General features: G+C 45.4%; 1 pseudogene; it reads right to left on the bottom strand.

The window, feature by feature from the left end:
• LOC138922880 (heparan sulfate glucosamine 3-O-sulfotransferase 4-like) overlaps positions 1-24,247 on the bottom strand; it is a 144,003-nt pseudogene that overhangs the window by 7,856 nt on the left and 111,900 nt on the right.

Raw genomic sequence — 24,247 nt, forward strand, 5'->3', positions numbered from 1 at the left:
TGGGACAAGAGACTTAACCATGACATTGAGCTTTCAACTGTGTAGGAAATAAACTCAGAAACACCCATCCTTAACCAAATTTGTTTCACTTCAGGGAAAGAACAGATATGGGGTTCTTAAAAATTAACGAGCGGCATTGATATTGAATTTTAGATTAAATGATTTTTACTAAAGCCTCTAAAAGATACCCCTTTTTAGCAGGTCAAAGAGCTCTGCTTCAGAAATGACAGCACAGCCTCCCGGTGAACTGCTTGTGTGCAGTGTCTCTTTTTCTTCTTCCCCTTCCACCTCCTAGAGAAGCTCTTCAGGAGCCTCAGACGGGGGGCTGCTGTGTGGCCAGTTCCAGGGGGACTATTCACATCCGAGTCCATTCACATGACACTCCATCACTGTTAGAGGCGCAGGGGTCAGAGAGAAAACTTGTCCTCGCTGTGTAAATACACAGACAAACCTCTTAAAGAAAGCTTTCTCAGTGTCTTCGGTCAGGCTTCCCAGAAGCAGGGCCTGAGACAGTGACTCTGGTGAAAAGGATTCATTGGAGGAGGGCTCTCTGGAGGGGGTGCAGTGTGAGGGAAGCAGCAGACAGGAGAAGAAAACTAAGCAAAGGGGCTGTCTCAGCTGGAGACTAACTTCTCCCTCGTATCCCAGAAGGCTCTGGTCCACCTTGAGGCCAGGCTTCCGGCTTTTTGTGCCCCAGTCAATCATTGGCCACTGACTGTCCCCTGCGGCCAGGAGTAACCTCCCAGGCAAGGCAGCTCCATTTGAGCAATGAATACTCACAGCAACTGAGGAAAGAGTGTGCCACCAGTGAAGGGGACCCGGGCAGGGCACCAGCAGCATCCACTACACTTGGGGAAGGAAGGGAAGATCAGAAAAGCAGAGACGGCCTCTCCGAGCAAGCAGCATATAAGCTGAGTCCAGAAGGATAAGTAAGAGCCAGGATAAGTAAGAGACTTGGAGGAAAAGCACGGAGAATGGTGAAGGGAACAGCACTCGCAATGGCCCTGGGGTAGAAAAGAGAATATGGACCTCCTTTCCTCTTCATTCAACGTGCTCTGGCCTCTGATTCTGGGCTGGAGGGAAGTGTGTAGTGGTATTCCTGTAAGGCAAATGCAGGGCAGGCAAAGAGTTTTGTACTTTGGGCTTCTGCAAAGGACCCAACAGATTTGTGGAAGAAAACATCATGAGTAAGCTCTGGGCCCTGAAGATTGCTAGTCTCACCTTTCACGTGCACTCATCTCTGTACAAAAGTATGTTTATCTGTTTTAGGGAGATAAGTGAAGATTCCTTGCCTGGAAACTTTACAAACGTCCAGGAAGGCCAAGCTCTTGGTCTGCAAGGGTGTAGCATCTCCTGTTCTCAAAAGGGTAACATGGACCATCCCTCCCAGGTATGACATCCTATGTGCCATCTAATGATTTGTGGCACCCAAAACTCAATGAAGATAGAACATAGACAGACAGATAGATGGAAGACCAGGATGTTCAAATACAGTTTTCTGGTATATGAATTCTGAGACATCAAAACCTCCCTAGGAAATGAAACACCTGAAGTGTCTAGTGAAGTGGAAGGCACTGGGAAGAACTGACCCTGTGTCCCCTCAGTGTCCCAGCAGGGGGTGTTTGGATGAGCGTATTCAACTCAGCAGGAACCGAGCAAGGCAAGTGGCTGCAAAGGGGCAACTGGTAGGTGAGAAGGGCTTCCATTTTGTTTGCAGATAAAAGCTTCTCAGGACATATTTCTTGGATAGTGAATAAAGAGCCCATTGAGGGCTGGCCTCTCACCAGCCACTGTAAAGACAAGCTGAAAAGAGAAGAAACAGAGAAAAAGATAGGATAACAAAGGGGGATGGGAGATTTATGGGCTTAGAGCTCCAAATTTAAACATGAGATATGAGAATTTCAACTAAAGATGGTGATTTGGGGACTAATATATACGAAGGTCCTTAAAAACGCCCCCAAAAACCATCTTGTATTTTAAAAAGAACGAATCCGTGGTAATGCTAGTAAACTAGAATGGCAGTCAGCTGGAGGACATCTTGAAGAAATCCGAGAAGACAGAAAGCAGATAGATCTGACTGATGAAAACAGATCACAGAAAGATGTAGACCAAAATGCTGGAGAAAAGAGGGACCCTTCCCACAGGGGTCCTTTGAGAGCTCCAAGCTCCTAGTCCACAAACATCAAGGACAGAGATGAGACAGGGTACAAGCATGAAGGTAACTGGTAAATGAATCACAGGCCAAGTCCTCCCCCAAGGTCTGTTTCCTGACTTCACATCTTTCCCCTCTCTCTCTCCTTTGCTCACCAACTCCAGCTTCATTGACCTTCTTTATGTCCTTTTAACACGTGAAGTATCCCCCCAGCTCACTGCCTGTGCACTTGCTGTTTCCTGTCTGGAACAATCTACCTCCAGACTTTCACATGGTTGGCTCTTCCTTGTCACTCAGGTCTTGGCTCAAACTTTAGCTGCTCAAAGCATTCTTCTCTGATCACAGTATCTAAATGAGATCCCAACCCCAGCCAGTCACATCACCCTGCTTGCTTTCCTTCAGAGCATGTGTGAATCTCTGAAGTTGTCTGACTCATTTATTTCTTTGTTTCTCGTCACCTGAGGACAGAGGCCTGATCTACTTTGTTTATCAGAGTATCTACAGTAGCTGGAACATCAAGACAATGCGGTGTTTGTATCAGTGAGCTCTTGCTGGGTGATAAACTACCCCAAAACTTAGGGGTCTCAAACAACAACTGCTTATTTACTTCATGATTTGGATCAGCTAGGCAGTTCTTCTTATCTGCGTGAACTCAGCACATCTCTCCCAGGCTCTGTATCCCAGGCATCCATGCTCAGCTGTAAATTGGCTGCTGGTTGGATAATCTAGGGAAGTCTTTGTCACATGCTATGAGTCTGGCAGGCTGTTGGTCAGAGCAACAGAAGCAAATGGGCCACATGCCTCTTGTCATCCTCTTGGGCTTCTTCATAGGAGTGTTATTTTTTTTTTTTGAGGAAGATTAGCCCTAACTGCTGCCAATCCTCCTCTTTTTGCTGAGGAAGACTGGCCCTGAGCTAACATCCGTGCCCAGCTTCCTCTACTTTATATGTGGGACGACTACCACAGCATGGCTTGCCAAGCAGTGCCATGTCCGCAACCGGGATCCAAATCGGCGAACCCCGGGCCACCAAAGCAGAATGTACACACTGAACTGCGGAGCCACCGGGCTGGCTCCCAGGACTGTTAGTTCTGATAGCTCAGAATTCATATGGAAAAAAATGTATTTTTAACTTTCCTGTCTTTTACTTATTTGGGGTTTCTTTTGAGCAAGATTAGCCCTATGCTAACATCAGCCACCAATCCTCCTTTTTTTGCTGAGGAAGACTGGCCCTGAGCTAACATCCATGCCCATCTTCCTCTACTTTATATATGGGATGCCTGCCATAGCATGGCTTGATAAGCAGTGCATAGGTCCACCCCCAGGATCCAAACTGGCAAACCCAGGCCACTGATGTGGAGTGCACGAACTTAACAGCTATGCCGCCAAGCTGGCCCCTTACCTATCTTCTTTATAAGGGCAGCAAGAGACAGCAAGTCCAGTGTGCAAGCGGTTTTCAAGTCTCTCCTTCAGGTCACTGTTCTAGAATCCCAATGATCAAACTAAGCCACAGGGCCAAGCCAGATTCAAGAAGATGGAGAAACAAATGCCACCTCTTGCTAGGAGGGGCTCCAAAGTCACATTGCAGAGGGGCATGGACACAGGATAGACAGAATTTTCAGCCATTTTGCCACTCTTATCATACTGCTCAATATATGTGTATATATATATGTGTGTGTATATATATATATACACACACACATATATATATATACATATGATGAATATTTTTGATTTAAAAGACTGCATCTGGGAAGGCTGGGCTAGTTGGACCACATCTCTCTTCCCTGCCCTCCTCCCAAATATATACAGCAGACAGCAGAGGCTTTTGGCCCCCACATAAAAATCCTAGCTGTGCACGCTGAAGAAAGTGACCTGCTTACATGCAGATGCCTCCTCATTTGAGTGTAGAACCATGAATGGGAAGCAAAGCAGAGTCTGAGGAAACTCTGGAACATCCAGCAGGCACCTTAATGAAAAAGGAGAGGCAACACAGCTTTTCTCAAGAAGGAACACATCAAAATAATTCACTGCTCAAGTCAAGTCCTCCCTTTTTTGACTTGCTCTCCACAGCCGGCTGACCCCCACAACTCTGAACTGTCATTTTCCAGTTATGGCACCAGACCCACCAGTACAGGCTCATCCAGGGAGCAGTTTCTTGGCAGAGAGAGCTACACAAATCCAAATGGAACTCCCACCGCTTAACAGCCTAGATCTTTATTCACAAACAAGAACTAACAGCCAAGGGTCAACAAATGTGAAGAAAAAAAAAATCACATACGTGACTCACATTAAGATCAACAAGTAAAATAATTGTGTTTTTAGGAAATAAAGATCATTCAGGAAACAAAACAACGTTAAAAGAGTAAGAAATGACTCTAGTGAGATAGGAAAGATGGCACGTGCAAAAGTAAGAACAGACTGCTGCTGCAAAAAAGGAGTAATCAGAGGACGAAAATGAGTGCCTGGGAATTAAAAATATGTTTGACACTAAAACAATTCAGTGGACAGACTGACTAAGAGAATGGGGATGGTTAACAACATGTCAGTGATCTGGTGATAAAGTCAGTGGAATCTTGCAGACCAGAGCCAAAGGCAGAATGATGGCACGTAGGAGAGAAATGTGAAGCAGCATACATGTCTGCCCTTTCTTTTATCGGGGTTCTGGAGGCAGAGAACAGAGGTAATAAAAGGGAGGAAAAATTCAGTAGAAGATAATTTCTGTGAGACAAAGGCTACAGGGGTTTCTGAAGGCCCCCTCCTTTTTTTTAAGGAAGATTAGCCATGAGCTAACATCTGCTGCCAATCCTCCTCTTTTTGCTGAGGAAGGCTGGCCTTCAGCTAACATCCATGCCCATCTTCCTCTACTTTATATGTGTGACGCCTACCACAGCATGGCTTGCCATCAGTGCCATGTCCGCACGCGGGATCCAAACGGGTGCACCCCAGGCCACTGAAGTGGAACATGTGCCCTTAACCACTGTGCCACCAGGTCGGCCCAGAAGCCCCTTTTATATGGGCACTAATCCCATTCCTCAGGGCTCTGCCCTCATGACCTAATCACCTCCCAAAGGCCCCACCTCCTAATACCATCCCATTGGGCCTTAGGATTTAACAAAGGAATTTTGGGGAGACACAACATTTAGGCCACAGCAACGGGGCCAAAGAAAATGGTGTCATGAATTTTGCTTTGGGCATCGGAAATACTAGAAAAAGGAGGTGTTATTTCTGTTCCACTGTGAAGGACAAATATCAATTCCCACTGAGAGGCAAGGCATTACAGGCAGAAGGAAGAGTATATCAGTAGAAGTAGAAAGGTCTGAAATTTCCTGACAGGTTTGGAGAAAGAGATCAGTAGTTTAGTGTGGCGAGAGTCTGAGATCTATGGCAGGAAGTGAATACACATGAATCTGAAATGATAGGATTGTGCCAGATTGTAAAGAGCTCACATGCTATTCTGAGAGGCTTTTCTACCTGACACTATACATAGTTGGGAACCCTTGGAGAATTTTATGCAGCAGAGTGACATATTCACAATCTACTTAGCTCAGAATCATGAATAGAAAGTGGGTACTTTCTGATGAGCCATTCCGCAGACTCACCTAGATGTAAAAACTCAAGAGTACACAGAGAATTTCAATAGCACTAGGAACCAGAAATATTTCACCATTACCTGCTAGAAAACCGGAAGAACTTCCATGAGTTAAACCTTTAAAGCTTACAGGTAGACTGGTGGAACCATTCATGGTAAAATATTTCAAGAAATCTCACAAGCATAGACTTTCTTTCATCAGAGCGAAGGAATTAAAATCTCCCTCAGTATGGAAACTATTTAGTAGAGGATTCAGAGTCTTTAACACCCTCATCCAGCATCAGTTGTGAGCTGAAACGTGCATGTGGAAGGAAAGGAGCTGTGGGGCGGCCATGGTGAAGTTGTAGCTTTTAGCCACGAATGCAGAAACAGCCCATCCAGGAATGAGTTTTAAATACTGTACAAAGACAATAAGGTAGTGGTATCTCAATATTTCTTCTTAGACATCAGGTTATTATTTTAAAGAATGAGTGACTTTGTAAAGTAGAAAGTTTCATGACACTTGGCTATTTTAAACTAGATATCTGGCAGCCAGCCCCAGTGGCCTAGTGCTTAAAGTTTGGCACACTTTGCTTCGGTGGCCCAGGTTCGGTTCCCAGGTACGGACCTACACCACCCATCTGCCATGCTAATGGCAGCTCACATACACACCCACAAAAAACCAGTGACATCCGCCATCATGGTGGAGTGAGCTCTTCCCTTAGACTCTCTCCCCAAGACACAATGCAAAGGACATTCATAAACCAACAGAGAACATTCCCACAACACAACAGACGTCTGAGAGACCCAGGCAGCCATACATTTGAAGGTGGAGGTGCTGTACCCCCGGGATGAAGTGGAAGGAGGTAGGGGGATCTCCTCTTCCTCCTTGACGGTGATCTAGGGCACAGGACTGCATGTGGCTCTGTGAGGAGAGTGGGAAGGGGCAGCTCTCCGCAGGAACACCTTTACTCTTGGAGCTGCCTACAGCTGTGGGAAAGCCCCACACAGAGGAGGCCAAGGAATTGCAGGGGCATCTTTATCAAGCAAGCACCCCGGCGGGGGGGGGGAGGGGAGACAGCAAGTGCAGAGCAGAATGCCCCCAGGATTCTGCATGCAAAACAAAGCACCTCTCCCTCCACTTGACACACCAGCTCAGCCAGAGGAAGGGACTCCTACCAGAGCACATGCACACACATTTCTAAAGCAGCAGCAGTGAGCGGGCAACGGCAGACGTGCCCAGTCAGCACAGATTCCAAAGGACAGGCACAGATGCCAGGGATCGCGGTGGGCTCAGAATACACAGCTCCTGCCCCTCCCACTGGTAGCAAGTAGAATCTGCGATCAGATACTTCCACTAAGGGGAAGCACAAATCCACCCCCTGAAATAGTACAAAAAGACACTTTAATACTCCAGACCAGAAGGAAAAGTGACAAGCACCCAGAAATCAATCTTGTCCTGAAGCCACAAAAATTTACAATATAAACGAAAGACCATTCAAAATAGCTATCATTAAAAACATCAATGAGTTACAAGAAAACTTGGGAAAGCAGTTCAATGAAATCAGGAACAAAATTTAATGAACAGACAGAATTCTTCACAAAAGAGACTGAAACTATAAATAAAAACCCATCAGAAATGTTGGAGATGAAAGACACAATGAATGAGATAAAGAAAAATCTGGAGTCCTTGAATAACAGGGCTGATTTATGGAACACAGAAGCAGCAGCTTGGAGGACAGAAACATAGAAATGCTTCAGAAGAAGGAGGCGGAACTAAGATAAAAAAGAAATGAAAAAATTCTCCCAGAATCATCCGACTCAATTAGGAAATGCAACAGAAGGATTATAGGTATGCCAGAGGAAGAAGGGAGAGAAAGGAACAGAAAGCTTGTTCAAAGAAATAATAGCTGAGAACTTCTCAAACTTGGGGAAGAAACTGGATTTACAAGTAAAAGAAGCTAACTGAGGAGCTGGCCCCATGGCCGAGTGGTTAATTTCACACGCTCCGCTGCAGGTGGCCCAGTGTTTCGTTGGTTCGAATCCTGGGCGCGGACATGGCACTGCTCATCAAAACCACGATGAGGCGGTGTCCCACATGCCACAAGTAGAAGGACCCACAACTAAGAATATACAACTATGTACCAGGGGGCTGTGGGGAGAAAAAGGAAAAAAATAAAATCTTTTTAAAAAAAAAAAAAGCAGCTAACCGAACTCCTAATTGTATCAATGTAAAAACACCTTCTCCAAGGCATATGTTAGTGAAACTGGCAAAAGTAAATGACAAAGAAAAAATATTAAGGGTAGCAAGGCAGGAGAAAATAACCTACAAAGGAACCCCTAGCAGGCTTTCACTGAATTTCCCAGCAGAAACCTTACAGGCTAGGAGAGAACAGAACAATATCCTCAAAATTCTGAAAAACAGAAACTTTCAGCCAAGAAGACTCTATCCATCGAAATTATCCTTCAGATATGATGGAGAAATAAAAACTTTCCCAGATAAACAAAAGCGGAGGGAGTTCATTGCCACAAGACTCCCTCATATCAGAAAGAAAAAGAAAGGGTTAAAAAAGCCTTGAGCAAAGAGATAAATAGGCAGACAAAATCAGAAAACTGCAGTTCTCTATCAGGACAGGATAGCAACCAATTATAATATTGAAGATAAAGGAAAGGAACACATCAAAAATAACCGTAATCTCATCATTTTAACCACAAACTCACATCAGAAAACGGAAGTTAGGACAAAAGTAACTTAGAAGGGAATGAAGAAAGGGATGGAACCTGCTTTAGACTAAGGAAAGAAGAGGCCATCAGGAAATGGACTATCTCATCTATGAGATTTTTCAGATAAACCTCATGGCAACCACTAAACAAACAATCAGAACAGAGACACAAAGGATACATACGGAGAAAATCATTCTAGAGAACTACCAAACTAAACTGGCAGTCCGAAATACAAAGGACAAGAAACAAGGGAAATACAGAACGACCAGAAAACAAGTGATAAAATGGCAGCAGTAAGCCCTCATAGATCAATCATCACTCTAAATGTAAATGGATTGAATTCTCCAATCAAAAGAGAGAGAGTGTAGGCCTGGGCCAGTGGCTCAGCAGTTAAGTGCACATGTTCTGCTTTGGCGGTCCGGGGTGCGCCAGTTAGGATCCCAGGTGTGGACATGGCACAGCTTGGCAAGCCATGCTGTGGTAGGCGTCCCACATATAAAGTAGAGGAAGATGGACACGGATGTTGGCTCAGGGCCAGTCTTCCTCAGCAAAAAGAGGAGGATTGGCAGCAGATGTTAGCTCAGGGCTAATCTTCCTCAAAAAAAAAAAAAAAAGAGAGAGAGAGTGGTGGGATGGATTAAAAAATAAGACCCAACATTATGCTGCCTCCAGGAAACAGATCTCAGCTCTAAAGACAAACAAAGGCTCAGAGTGAACTGACGGAAGATGAGACTCCAAGGTAATGGCAAACAAAAGAAGCAGGTGTTGCCGTCCTTAGACAAAACCGACTTCAAGATTAAACAAGCAATGGAGTGACATCAGCATCATGGTGGAGTGAGCTTGCCCGGGACTCTCTCCCCTCCAAGATACAACAAAAAGGAGCAACCCTATTCCAAAAGAAAATACCCTAAAAGCACAAAAATCCTCGGAGAGTCACAGCAGCCACACGACAGAGGGGGGAGAGGCTGGAGCCCTGCCTCAGAGGAGCCGGCACAGGGTAAGAGAGAACTCTGCTCCCTCCCCTAAAGACTGTGGTCACTGCCAGGGAGGCTCTGTGACAGAAGGAGTGGGGGAGGGGTTGCGCGTCTGTGGAATCACCCAGGACTCCCTAGGGCCCTGGCGGCCTAAAGGGAAGCCCTTTAACAGGGCAAAAGCTTTCACTCAGGGGTGACCTCATCAAGCCAAGACCACAGGAGACCAGACAGCGAGAGCTGATCGGGAAACCCGGGACTGCATGCAGGAGAAAGTGCCCCTCCCCCGACCCGCACTGGGCACTGCGCTGGGCCAGCTCAGCTGAAGGTGGAGGGCTCAGAATACACGGCTCTCGACCCCCATCCACTGGCAACAGGCTGTAACTGCAACAGAATACTATCACAATGGGAAAAAGACTCATCCTTCCAGCATCAGGCAATTCATCAAATCTCCAGACCAGAGAGAAAATAAGCACCCAGAATTCAGTCCTGAGGATGCAGAAATAAGTAAACTAAGCAACAATGAATTCAAAAGAGCTATTGTCAAAAAACTCAATGAGGTAAAAGAGAACATAGAGAAACAATTCAACGAGTTCAGGAGCTAGTCCACAAAACAGATTGAAACTATAAAGAAGAATCAATCAGAAATATTAGAGATGAAAGACACAATGGAAGCTATAAAACAAAATACAGATTCCCTGAATGCTCGTGGGGACACCACAGAGGAGCGACATGTTGAAATGCTCCAGACAGAGGAGGAGAGAGAACTGAGACTAAAAAGAAATGAAGAAAGTCTCCGAGAAATATCCAACTCAATGAGAAAATACAACATAAGAATCATAGGTATTGAATAAGGTGAAGATAAGGAGAGTAGAGCAGAACGCGTGCTCACAGAAATAACAGCAGACAACTTCCCAAATCTAGACAATGAGAGGGAAACGTGTCTGGAGGAAGCCTTCAGATCTCCTAGATGTGTCCAAGTAAAAAGACCTACTGCAAGGCATATAGTAGTAAAACTGGCAAAAATGAATGACAAAGAAAGAATACTCAGGGCAGCAAGGCAGAAGAAAATACCCTACAAAGGAACCCCTATCAGATAAGCAGACTTCTCTGCAGAAACCTTACAAGCTAGAAGAGAATGGAATGACATATCCAAAATTTTAAAAGATAAAAATCTTCAGCCAAGTATACTCTACCCAGCAAAAACATCCTTCAGATATGAGGGAGAAATTAAAACTTTCCCAGACAAACAATGCTAAGGGACTTCGTAGCCATGAGACCCATCCTCCCACACCAAGAAATCCTCAAGAAGGCCCTCATACCTGAAAAAATGACAAAGGGGAGAGAGGGGTCACAAAACACAGAGTAAGGAGACCAACAGATAGACAGGATCAGAACAGGATAGCAAATATTCAACTACAGCATTAGGCTAAAGGGAAGGAATACACCAAAAACAAAGACAATCTTGTCACTTTAACCACAAACTCATGACACAAGCTGGAATAAGATATGAGAATAATAACTTAGGAGGCGAGGTGGAAAGGGACTGAATCAGTTTAGACCAAGGAAGTAAGAGGTCATCTGAAAAGGGACTATGTTATGCACGAGATTCTGAATACAAACTTCAGGTCAGCCACTAAACTAAAAAGCAGAACAGAGACACAAAAAAGAAATAAGGAAAAAACAAAGACACACAGCATAAAAAACGGCATAATTCAATGGGTAGACCAAAACACACAGGACGAGAAACAAAGGAAATGCAGGAAAACTGGAAAACGAGTGATATAATGACAGCATTAAGCCGTCATACATCAATAATCACCTTCAATGGAAATGGACTGAACTCTCCAATAAAAAGACACAGAGTGGCAAGATGGATTAAAGAACAAGATCCAATAATTTGTAGCCTCCACGAAACTCATCTCAGCTCCAATGACAAGGACAGGCTCAGAGTGAAGAGGTGGAAGACGAGACTCCAAGCTAACAGCAAACAAAAGAAAGCAGATGTCGCAATACTTACATCAGACAAAGCAGACTTCAAGACAAGGCAGGTAAAGAGATACAAAGAGGGGCAGTATACAATGATCAAAGGGACACTCCATCAAGAAGAATAATAACACTTATAAATATCTATGCACCCAACACAGGAGCAGCAAAGTTCATAAAGCAACTGTTAACAAACCTAAAAGAAGATATTAAAAATAACACAAGGGAGGATGGAACACTTCCTAACACATTCTACGAGGCCAGCATCACTGATACCAAAGCCTGAGAGGGACAGCACAAAAAAGGAGAACTACAGGCTAATATCGCTGATGAACATGGATGCAAAAATTCTCAACAAAATTTTGGCAACCTGAATTCAGCAATACGTCAAAAGGATCATACATCATGATCAAGTGGGATTCATACCAGGGACACAGGGATGGTTCAACATCCGCAAATCAATCAATGTGATACACCACATCAACAAATTGAAGAATAAAAACCACATGATCATCTCAATAGATGCAGAGAAAGCACTTGACAAGATCCAACAGCCATTTATGATAAAAACTATGAAAAACAATAGGGATACAAGGAAATTACCTCAACATAATAAAGGCCATATATGACAAATCCACAGCCAATATCATACTCAAAGGGCAAAAACTGAGCGCCATCCCCCTGAGAACAGGAACGAGACAAGGATGCCCACTATCATCACTCTTATTCAACATAGTACTGGAGGTTTTGGCCAGAGCAATTAGGCAAGAGAAAAGAATAAGTGGAATCCAAATAGGGGGTGAAGAAGTGAAACTCTCGCTGTTTGCACACGACATGAGCTTGTATATAGAAAACCCCCCAAAATCCACTGGAAAACTAATACAAATAATTAACAACTACAGTAAATTTGCAGGGTACAGAGTCAACTTACAAAATTCAGTTGCTTTTCTATACTCCAACAACAAACTTACACAAAGGGAACTCAAAAATATAATTCCATTTGCCAGCGTACCTAAAAAACTTAAGTACCTAGGAATAAATTTAACCAAGGAAGTGAAGGACTTATGCAAAGAAAACTATAAGACATGAGTGAGAGAAATTGATAGTGACTTAAACAGATGTTAAGAGACTCCTTGCTCATGGATTGGAAGAATAAACATAGGTAAAATGTCCATACTACACAAAGGAATCTACAGATTCAATGCAATCCCTATCAGCATCCCACTGACATTCTTGACGGAAACAGAGCAAGGAATACTAAAATTCATATGGGGCAAAGATCTCGAATTGCTAAGGCAATCCTGAGAAAAAAGAACAAAGCTGGAGGTATCACAATCCCTGACTTCAAAATGTACTACAAAGCCATAGTGACCAAAATGGCATGGTACTGGTACAAAAACTGGCACACAGATCAACGGAACAGAACTGAAAGCCCAGAAATAAAACCACACATCTATGGTCAGCTAATCTTTGACAAAGGTGCCAAGAACATACAATGGAGAAAAGACAGTCTCTTCACTACTATCTCATGACTAGGTACTTAAGCAAAGAACTGGAAATCAATGATTCAGAGAGACTTATGTACCCCTATGTTCCTTGCAGCATTATTCACAATAGCCAAGACACGGAAGCAAACCAAGTGCCCATCAACTGACAACTGGATGAAGATGTCATATACGTACATACACACACATATATATATATATATTTACACACACACACACACACACACACAATGCAATACTACTCAGCCATAAAAAAAGACAAACTTGTCCTATTCACAACAACGTGGATGGAACTTGAGGGTGTTATGTTAAGTGAAATAAACCAGACAGAGAAAGGCAAACACCATGTGATTTCACTCATACATGGAAGGTAAACACACGAACAAAGAGAACGGTTTACTGGTTACCAGAGGGGAAGAGGGGAGGGAGCTGGGCATAGGGGGAAAGGGGCACATTGATATGGCGACGAACAAATTATAACGGACCACTGACATTTCACAAGGTTATAAACTCTTTTGACCTCAATTAGAAAAAAAGAGGAAGATTGGCGGCAGATGTTAGCTCTGGACGAATCTTCATCAGCAGAAAGAAACAAAAATAAAAAAAATAAACTAGAAATGTGGCTCAAGGCTGTGCACATCACCGAGTTCTCCAACTTCAGAGCAGGAACAAGGAAAAGATCACATAGCAACCTGATACGAACTAAGTAGAAATTACGTCTAACTAATAGGAAAAGGCTGTCCATTTCTCGCTCCTTCGTGAATACGCCGACGTGGAAATCAGAACATATATCTCAGCCATATGTCTTTGTCTTACTTTTCTTCAAGACTGTACAGCATGAACATAGAAACGTTCAGCTGAAAAGTCAGGAGAAGAGTCCTTGAAAGACTTCTATTTGAGGAAACAGAACTATATTTTAGACAGCTTCTGCTGTGTTTGTGTTCTCAGGAAAATTCAGGAAACTGTTTGCTCTATGAAGCAAGAAATGAAAACTTGTATAAGTTGAGGGACTGAGCTGTAAAGGGAGAGGGTGGCAAGGGAGAAATAGACAAAAGGAAAAAGAGAAAGTATTTGGGAAAGAATAAAATTTCCCTTGAGATTACATGCAGCTTAGAAACAATCAAGATCAGTTTTTACATCACTGGGAATTGAATCAATAATGTTGAAGCCATTCTTGAGAAACTCTCTCAGAAAGAAGGAGATAAAGGAAAAGAGAGAAAATAAGAAGAAGATTCCAGAGATGGAAAAAGATTTTCAATAGAAGAATGATTGGCATGTCTGAGGGAGAGAGCAGAGCAGATGAGAAAAATAATCTTTAAACACATCTCAGAGAAAACTTTCTTCAACTCAAGGAGGGCCCCGATCATCAAAAGGAACACATCAGATATGAGGCCAAATTGATGAGAAAAAAATATGACCATAACACATATTGAGAAAGTTTTGGAACTTCAAGAATAAATAAAATTCTCTAGGGATTTAGGAAGAAAGAGAAAAAAAGGTCACATTGGAATTAGATTGCTCATCTGCAATTCTAGGATACAATGGAGCAATGTATGTGGACAAAGACGAGGGACAAAACTGTGTGAGATAAGCATTCGATACCCAATCTCTCACCCATGAGCGAAGACAAAAACAAAAAGATTTACACTAATGTGCAAAGACTCCCAAGATACACTATTCCATCTAGCAACAATACTAGAAACACCGTTAAAAGATGAGTCAGACTCAGAAAAAATAGGAGCAACACGTAAAATAGACAAATGGTTAATATCCACACTGAAGAAGGAGCTCCCAAAACCCAACTAAGAAATTGCTAAGGGGTAGGAATAAATAATTGACTGAGAAATAAATACAGATGACCAATAGGCAGCAAGGACACAATCCATTAATTAAAAATGAAACTGGCATCGAAATACCATCGGATCAAGAAAACAACAGGAAGAACATCACGTGTGGGAAAGGCCTGTGAAAATCGATACCGGGAAGAACTCTGGGAGAGCCTTCAGGGTCTGGAAGATCAAGACAGCTCCCTGGATCCAAAACTCTCCACAGTCATACAATCGACCTCCTCCAAATCATACAGTCAACAAGGAGAACCAACGAAGCCACACAGAAGCAAGCCTGTAGCGTCACAAGATGGCCAAGATGACCACAACCTTCAAATGACCTGCAAGTTCAGAAAGAAATGCCAACTTCCAGCCCAGCTCCGACCACGACTGAAAGCCTTTGGCAGAGTGGAGAATTGCAAGGTTTAAGACTCCATGGAAAGGACAAGGTCATGGAGGAATCAGATAAAACACATCAAACCACCCTCAAAAGAGGAAGTCCAACACTACCTGCTGAAATATGCAACACAGGCGAAGGACTCGGTAGTCCTGGGCAGTGGCCACGAGCACGCTGCTGCAAGGGGAAAGGCTCTGGAGGTGTCAGCTTGGAGAAGCACTGCTTCTAAGGGAGAACCAGAAATTGGCAAAAGAGGCTGTGCTCCTCCGAGACGGGGCCATAAGGAAAGAGGATGGAAGGAAAGAAAAAAGGAATAGGAAGGATTTTGCATAAAGGAAAGAGAAACAAAATATACCCCTTAATTCCCAATTGCGTTATGTTGAAAGAAACTGCGCTTCACCATCCTGACAGAAGTGGGCTCTCTCACACTAGGAACCCTGTCCATACAACATCCAGGAACAGGAAAAAAAAAATTCCATACAAAGTTACTGTAAGAAGAAGAAAAACTGAATCATAACATTTCAGTCGTTCAAAATTTCTCCTCTGCTCCTCCAAAAACAAGAAGGAGAAAAAATACAGCACAACACTCCACATTTAATTATTTCAAACACGCATCGGAAGATGTTAAAAAAAGAAAAACAAACATCTAGAATTAGAAAGCCACATATTAAGGCAGAAACGGACACAGCACAGAAACACCGTGAGATCCGATCAATCTCTTTTAAAAGACAACAACTAATAAACTAAAACTAGAAGGTGCCTTAACAATCCCGTACAAGAGGGAGAGCTGCACTCCTCAGAACCCATCGAGACCAACGTCACTATCTTCTTCACGTCTGTCCTTCCAGCAAGACTTGGTTCCAAGGAGCCAAGACCACGGGGGCCGCTTCAGCGCCCGACTCCCGGGCACCGCACCCCCAGGCTGGCCCCGTGCCCGGCACACACCGCCCGTGCCATGAACGCGTGACGCGCACGAAGAGACCCCCTGGCGCCCCGCGCCGCACAGCTGTCCCGCGACCTGACGGGCACCTCTTGGCGCACAAGCCTGTTCCTCAGAAACACGCTCGCCTCCCACCAGCCCCCAGGCCCACGCCCCCAGGTACCTCTCCCAGATGGAATCATCTTCGCAGGCGCCCAGGTCGTCCGTGTCCGGCGAGCAGGAAGAGCGGGAGCTGAAGGAGGGCCACCTCAGGCCAGCGGCCATGGCTGTGGAGCACCCGGGCTGCTGTGCCCAGCGGGGACACGGAGCGGCGTCCACGGACACCGGGGGAACGGACGAGCCCGGCCCCGGAGAGAGCAGCAGAGCGCGGCCGGACTCCGCCAGGCTCGGCTAGGCAGGCGCGGCTCATGGACGCCTCCCAAGATGGCGGCCCAGCAGAGGCGTGCTACTTGGCGCCGCGGCCCAGACGCTCCCAGGCCGTTGCCCCGCCCCCTCCGGCGGTGGACTGCGGACAGGGACAGGGACACCCTCCTGGGAGAACTCCTGGGGCCCCGCCCACACGTTTCTGACCTTCGCGGAGCGGGAAGGTGCGCTGACAGGGACGCGGGGTCACCGCTATGCTCTCGGGGAACTGCAGCCTCGGGTTCCTCGAGAGGCCGCGGAGATTCTTACGGCTGACCAAGAACTTTTAGACAGAAAAGCATGAAACAGTATGTCTGAATTACAACTGCGCTGATGACCACCAAGGCAATGCAGAGAGTGTCATGAGGACATATAACAGGGGCACGATCTTGACTGCAGGTGTCAGAAAGGCCTCCTTGAGGGATCCATATCTGAGAGAAACCAAAAAACCCTGGAGTCATCTTTGATTCCTCTGTCTCCCCCACATCCAGTCTGTCAGCACATAATATCAGCTCATTTCCTCTTCAAAATGGACCCAGAATCTGACAGACTCTCAGAACTTGCTCTGCTACCATCCTGATCCAAGCCACAGCATCTCTGACTTGGAATATTCCAGTACCACTCACTCATCTCCCTTTTCTAGCCTTGTCTCCTACCGTCTATTCTCCACAGAGAAGCTGACGTGATCCTGTGAAAAGTCAAGTCACGTCACCTCCTTCTCCAGTTCAAAATCCTCCAATGGTGCCTACCTCAGAGGAAAAGTTAGGGCCTTACAAGAGCCTACAGCATCTGTACCCACGGCCACCCAGATTCCATCTGCTACTCTTCTCCATCTCACTCAGGCTGGCCCTGTGGCTCCTGGAACAGGGGAGGCCAGCTCCTGCCTCAGGGCCTTTCTGCTCTCTGTTCTCTCTGTCTGGACACCGTTAACCCCTATATCCACAGGACTCACTCCCTCGCCCTCCACAAGTCTTTCCCCAGCATTAACTTCATTGGAGCCTTCGCTGGCCATCCCATCTCCAGTCACAACTCCTTCCAACACTCCTACTGCATCTATCACCACCTGACATGCCAGATATTTTCCTTATTGTCTTTCTGGCTGTCTCCCTCCTGGAATAAATGCTGCCTAAGAGCTCCAGTTTTGTCTGTTTTGTTCACTTCTGTATCCATGCTAGAACACTGTCTCCAGAAACTGAGTAGGCACTCAGTAAAGAGTGTTGAGTGGCTGCCTCCATCTGAGAGATGACGTGGAAGCACTGCGGCAGGGAGGGTGGGAGAAAGCATTGCGGGCAGAGGGAACAGTGTGCTGACAGGCGCCAAGGGAGGCAGGAACAGGGCACATTTGAAGAACAGAAAGGATCCCTTAGGGAAGGGGGGAGTGGTGTGAAGGGAGGCTGGAGAAGCAGGACAGAGCAGGCAGGGCGGTGGAGACCACATAAGGAACTTTGGTCTTTTTACAACAGCCACAAGAAGCTAGTAAACTAGGGAGTGACAGGATAAAATATGCCCTTTACAAACCTCTGCATTCACTATGAGATATGGGTTTGGAGGAGGGAACAGTGACTGGGCTCCTCAGTCACCAGACTAGTGCCATAGCTCAGCCCACAGGTGACCTGAGCTTGGACTGAGATGGCGGAAGCACAGGTGGAGAAAAGGAGGTAGATTCCAGAAATATCGAACAAATAAAATCAACAGGTCTGGGTGATTGATCACATAAGGTGGTACACCAAAGGGCAGTTCCAAGCTGACTCCTACATTTGGTACTTGGGAACTGAATGAACAATGGCCCCATTCACTGGGTTTTGGGGTGGGGTAACAAGGAGGAGAACACGCGAAGATGATGCGAGAGCACAGTTTTGGAAATCATGAATTTGAGATCATTCTGAGACATCCTAACGGATCTTCCCAACTGGCAGTGGGTATCCAGGTGGCGTGATCAGATGATGAAAGGTGAGGTGTGTCATGCAATGTCCTGTAGGTTTTTACCTCATGGCTGATGGGGCATCAAAGGTTGTAACTGACAAAGTGACAGGATAAGATTTGTGATTCTGCTAAATCACCCTGGCCACAGCATGATCACTGGGGTGGGGGAGGGGGTTAGACCAGAAGCAGGTCCAACACCAAGGACGTGGTGCAATAGACCAGGTGAGAGAACAGACCTGAGCAAGGGCTGCAGCGGTGGGGACGGAAAAGAGCACAGACCTCCCTTTGTCACCACCCATCTCCCCCACAGCTGCTGGGAGTTTTCTACAACACACCCCAGATCATGTCAGTTCTTCCACTTAAAACCCCTCACGACCTTCCATTAGACTTGACACCTTCTACATCTCATTCTCCCACAACCTCAATGGAATTCTCTCTTGCCACCCATTCCCCCACCCGATGTCAATGTCTCCTGACACACTATTCTGCTTCAATCTGCATCCTGTTTAGCTCATGCTGTTTTCTCCTGCCTGGCAAACACCTATTTATCTTTCTAAAACTCACTTCCTCCTCTGTGAAAAGAAGAAAAGAAGTGCTGACATCCAGGAGCTGCTCCGGTACCACGAGCCAGGCTTTCCTGTTGTTAGAAGCTGGCCTTGTGCTCACACAAGCCATGCTGTTCACCTGTTGGACATAAACTTCTCACAGACACCAGCACAAGGTCATGCTGCAACAGCAATGATGTGAGACAAAACAAGACCACTTCATCATTTTGCCTAAACAGACAAACACAAGGCCGTCGTGCCATCCAGAAAATACCAAACATCCCTCTCTCCTGCCTGAAGTGAGCAACTGTGGGTTCTTTATGAATTACGGCGTTTGTCTCACTCTAGTCACAACTCCTTCTAGAAAGGATTGATTGAGCTACACGATCACAGGATTGTCCCTGCCTCCTCTCAGCACCCAGTCCAGAGCAAATCCCTGCTTCCTTGAACCCTCCCCAAACTATCCAACCAAGGGCCAAATCCTGTAAGTTCTTTCTAACGCCCTCATCCTGATAGGCCCCAGAGTTCCCTATGATGTGAGGCCTCCCTCATTACAAAGAGCAATTAAACCCAACTGGTTTACCTACTGATGTGTTTCTGGTGGTCTTTGCTGGAGGACATTGCAGTAGGATAGGTTGGTTAAGTTTCTTGGAGGAAGTGAATGGAGTTCCAATCTGAAGGCTTCTATTTTCTATGTTAAGCATACTCAAAACATCACCCATATTATCTTGAGAATGAAGGGTTGGGGGGAGTAAATCAGAAGTTTGTGGAAAACGTCTGAATTATATATTCTGGAGCACGGGAGAGTGACTTGACAAGAGAATCCTACTAGAATGGTCAGGCTCTGTGAGGGCACAGGGGAGGTGGGGTGACATGAACTCAAAGTAGTACCCAGCTGCCCCGCTCTGAGTCCTATCTCCGGTACTCAAGACAAAAATGGGTAGTTTGGTTTTGGGTTTACTGGGACTAAAGGGCAAGGGAGAGGAAGGCATTGCCAAGAGAATTAATCATGGATGGACTATGAAGTCCAAGCTCAGCTGAGAGGTAACAGCATAGAGGAAGCATCTAAAGGATAGAGTACACCATGGAGGGCCTGAGGAAAAATATGCTGAGGGCCTAGCTGAATTAAGTGACCAAGCAAGCTGGAAAGAAGAGATCAGGGCTGGAGGGTGCTGCACTGCTCATTTGTCAGGTGGTGCAGCATCAGGATGCAAATCCAGGGTATTATGGTGGGAATGGGGACAGGTGGATGAGAAGAGGTCAGCAGTACAGATGAGGTATTGAAGAAAATGAGTACCCCGTGTGCAGGCTCAGTCCTCCGCATGCACACTGAAGTCAACTAGGATGACAGCAAGAATTGAGGCAGAGAGGAAAGCTGTGGGCCAGGCGATCAAGTCTTCAATGAAACAGGGGACTAATTAGGCAGAAAAGAGTAATGAGGAGGAGAGGGTGCTCCAGCTGGGGACTATAGATCTCAAAGAAATGGTGTGGGAGGACAAAGAGCAGAGAGGACATAAATCTCGTACCCCCTAATCCTGAGATCTGCAGGCACCACTTGACGGGGCTTCAAGAAAAGGATATTCCATAGGCAGGGCCAGGGCCAAGGCAAAGAGAGGGAGGGAAGGGCTAAGAAGAGGCTGAGGAAATAGAGGAGGCTGGCAATTATGGAGTGGTAATTTCAAGGACACTGTGAGGCTTTGGGGGGTCATTGTTAAAAAAATTAAAAGAGTGGAGAGCTGACTTAGGGTCGCAGCATGATGGGAAGATAAGGAGACGAGAGAATGGGGAGTGGGGAGAATTTAGCTATCATGGTAAGCACTCAACAGATATCTGCTGAAACAAGTGGAATTATTAGGCATAAATCTAGTGTATCCAATCTGAAGAGTCCTAACTATCAGACTGTAGGAGTGACAGCACGAGGTCATGATGACGGTGATGGTGATGGTGATGGTTTGAGGATGATGGGGTGGTGGTCATGACAATAACTACCAAACTTGAACACCTACTGTGTGCCAAGGACTGTTGGAAGCACTCCACATTTAATCCTCACAACCCCCATGAGACAGATGACCTCAATAGGGTCCCCAGATGGGCTCTGTACCAAAGGAGGGAGAAAATGAAAACAGAAGTAACAGAAGTGTAGAAGTGGCGGATCTTGTCAAGATGGCGGTGTAAGCAAACTCTGAACTCATCTCCTCCCATGAACGCAACCAGGTTACAATTATTTTTGGAAAAATTACCCTGTATAGAAAACTGAAAACTGGATAAAAAGAACCCCCACAACATGGGACAGTCCTGACAAAGGCAGAAGGGCCAGAAATTCCAGCTGGAGAGAAAAAAGTCACCTTTGGGAGCAGTGGAGTTTCTCAGCTGGCCAGGAGGGAGCCACCCTAGGGTATGCAGCCCTCCCTGGAGGGGCGAGGTCCAAAGCAGGGGCCAATACCACTAAAAGCATCCTTTAGACTCAGCACAACTGAGACGAGGGTCTTAGTATCTGGCTTCGCTGGCTATTAACTACAGCAGGGAATACCCCCAGAAAAGCTGTCAGATGAAAACTGAAAAGAGTCGGGTCTTAAAGGGCCCATGCACAAACTCACCTGTCTCAGCAAACTAAAATCACCAGAGAGAAGGCTGACAGTCCTTGGGTGAAAAGAGACTCACCTGGTGGGCTCTGGGGGCATCTCGGTGAAAGGAGAGACCTCTCCCGAGACTGAGACATTGGTGGGGGCTATTGTTCTGACATGGTCCAGGCGTGCTAACTCAGACCCCAGCAGACACCACTGAGGTTCTTCCCCTGGCCTGTTAGCCCAGGGGGCTGCCATACCCACTAGAGCACAGATCTAATCCAGTTCAGCCAGGGCAGGCAGGCGGCCCTAGGGACCTGCCCCACCCAACAGCAAGCCCTCAGGCTACTTGTCAGCCTGCATTGGCTGAGTGTCTTGATCCCCTACAGGCAAAAATCGGTTGTGTTTCTATACGCTAACACGAAGTAGCAGAAAGAGAAATTAAGAATACAATCCCATTTACAATTGCAACAAAAATAATAAAATACTTAGGAATAAACTTAACCAAAGAGGTGAAAGATCTGTACACCGAAAACTGTAAAACATTGTTGGAAGAAATCAAAGAAGACCCAAAGAAATGGAAAGATATTCTGTGCTCTTGGATTGGAAGAATTAACATAGTGAAAATGTCCATAGTTCCTAAAACAATCTACAGATTCAACGCAATCCCTATCAAAGTTCCAGCATTTTTTACAGAAATAGAACAAAGAATCCTAAAATTTATATGGAACAACAAAAGACCCTGAATAGCCAAAGGATTCCTGAGAAAGAAGAACAAAGCTGGAGGTATCACACTCCCTGATTTCAGCATATATTAAGAAGCTCTAGTAACCAAAACAGCATGGTACTGGCACAAAAACAGACACACAGATCAATGGAACGGAACTGAGAGCCCAGAAATAAACCCACACGTGTATGGACAGCTAATATTCGACAAAGGAGCCAAGAGCATACAATAGAGCAAGCAGAGTCTCTTCAATAACTGGTGTTGGGAAAACCAGAGAGCCACATGCAAAAGAATGAAAGCAGACCATTAACTTACACCATGCAGAAAAATCAACTCAAAATGAATTAAACAGGATCCTTGGCCATGGCGCGAAGGACAGAGAATGCAGCCTGGGGAACCAAGCGTCGCTGTTAACAGTCAGTCCGGGCTCAGTTCCATTCAACAAATGTTGACTGAGCGCTGACTCACGGCGGGAACTGTGCTGTGGGCTTTGCACACCTGCTCGCCTTTGTTGTGAAGCAGGAAATGTGCGGAAAACTAGGGAGCGGTGAAAATGGACTAGAGCTACCGGTTACAAGCATCAGCAGCTGAATTTCAGGAACAGCATATTCGGTGAAAGAAAGAAATAGACATTCGGGTAAAGTTCAAACCAAGCAACAATAATATCGCTTAGAGAAACATAAATCCACGGAGGAAAAATACTACACAGAAAAGGAAAGGAATGAGGGAGAAAAAACAGCAATCAGGATCTGCCACCTTGAGGAAGTGGGGCGGGTAGGACACTGGCTGACCGAAGAACGGGAATGGGGAAGGAGTACAGAGACACCCCAGTGATTTCTCCAGTTGGGATCTGCTCACATGTGTTTGTTTCACAATTGTGCATACTAAAGATGTTCACAACGCATTTTCTACTGGACTTACGGTAAAATATTTTCTAAACAAATAAAAGAAGTATGGTTGTGTATTTCATTTCCCATCGGGTAGAAGGGAACGCACAGACGTAGACTTGAAGGACCTTAGATCACACGCACACGCAAGCAAAACCACCAACCAACCAACCAACCAACCAACCGCAACAACTTGAACGTCGGACCCGAAACCATGAAACTTCGAGAAGAAAACATAGGCAGTATGCCCTTTGACATCAGTCTTAGCAGCCTATGTTCAAGTACCACGTCTGACTGGGCAATGGAAACAAAATATAAAAGGAACAGATGGGACTACATCAAAGTAAAAAAATCTTCTGCATGGCAAAGGAAATCATCCACAAAACCAAAACGCAACCTGACAACTGGGAGAAGATCCTTGCAAACCGTATATCGGATAAGGGGTTAATACCCAAAATACAGAAAGAACTCATGCACCTCAACAACAAAACAAATCAACAACCCAATTAAAAAAACGGGCAAAAGATCTGAGCAGTGACTTCTCCAAAGAAGATATCCGGATGGCCAAGAGGCATATGGAGAGGTGCTCAACATCATTAGCTATCAGAGAAATGCAAATCAAAACTACAATGAGATGTCACCTTACTCTGGTCAGAATGTCTCTAATTAACAACACAGGAGACAAGTGTCAGAGAGGATGTGGAGAGAAGGGAACTCTCCTGCACTGCTGGTGGGAGTGCAGACTGGTGGAGCCACTATGGAAAGCAGTAGGGAGTATCCTCAGAAAACTAAGATTAGATCTACCATGTGATCCAGCTATCCCACTGCTGGCTATTCATCCAAAGAACTCGAAGACACAAATGCAGAAAGACACGTGCACCCCTAGGTTCACTGCAGCATTATTCACAGCAGCCAAAACTTGGAAGCAACCTAGGTGCCCATCAACGGACGAATGGATAAAGAAGATGTGGTCTATATATACAATAGAATACTACTTGGCCATAAGAAATGATGAGATCCGGCCATTTGTGACAATCTGGATGGACCCTGAGGGTATTATGTGAAGTGAAACAAATCAGAGGGAGAAAAGTCAAAGACAGTGTGATCTCACTCATGAGCAGAAGATAAA

This window comes from Equus caballus, unplaced genomic scaffold (genome assembly GCF_041296265.1).
Source record: "Equus caballus isolate H_3958 breed thoroughbred unplaced genomic scaffold, TB-T2T haplotype1-0000016, whole genome shotgun sequence".
Classification (NCBI taxonomy): Eukaryota; Metazoa; Chordata; class Mammalia; order Perissodactyla; family Equidae; genus Equus; species Equus caballus.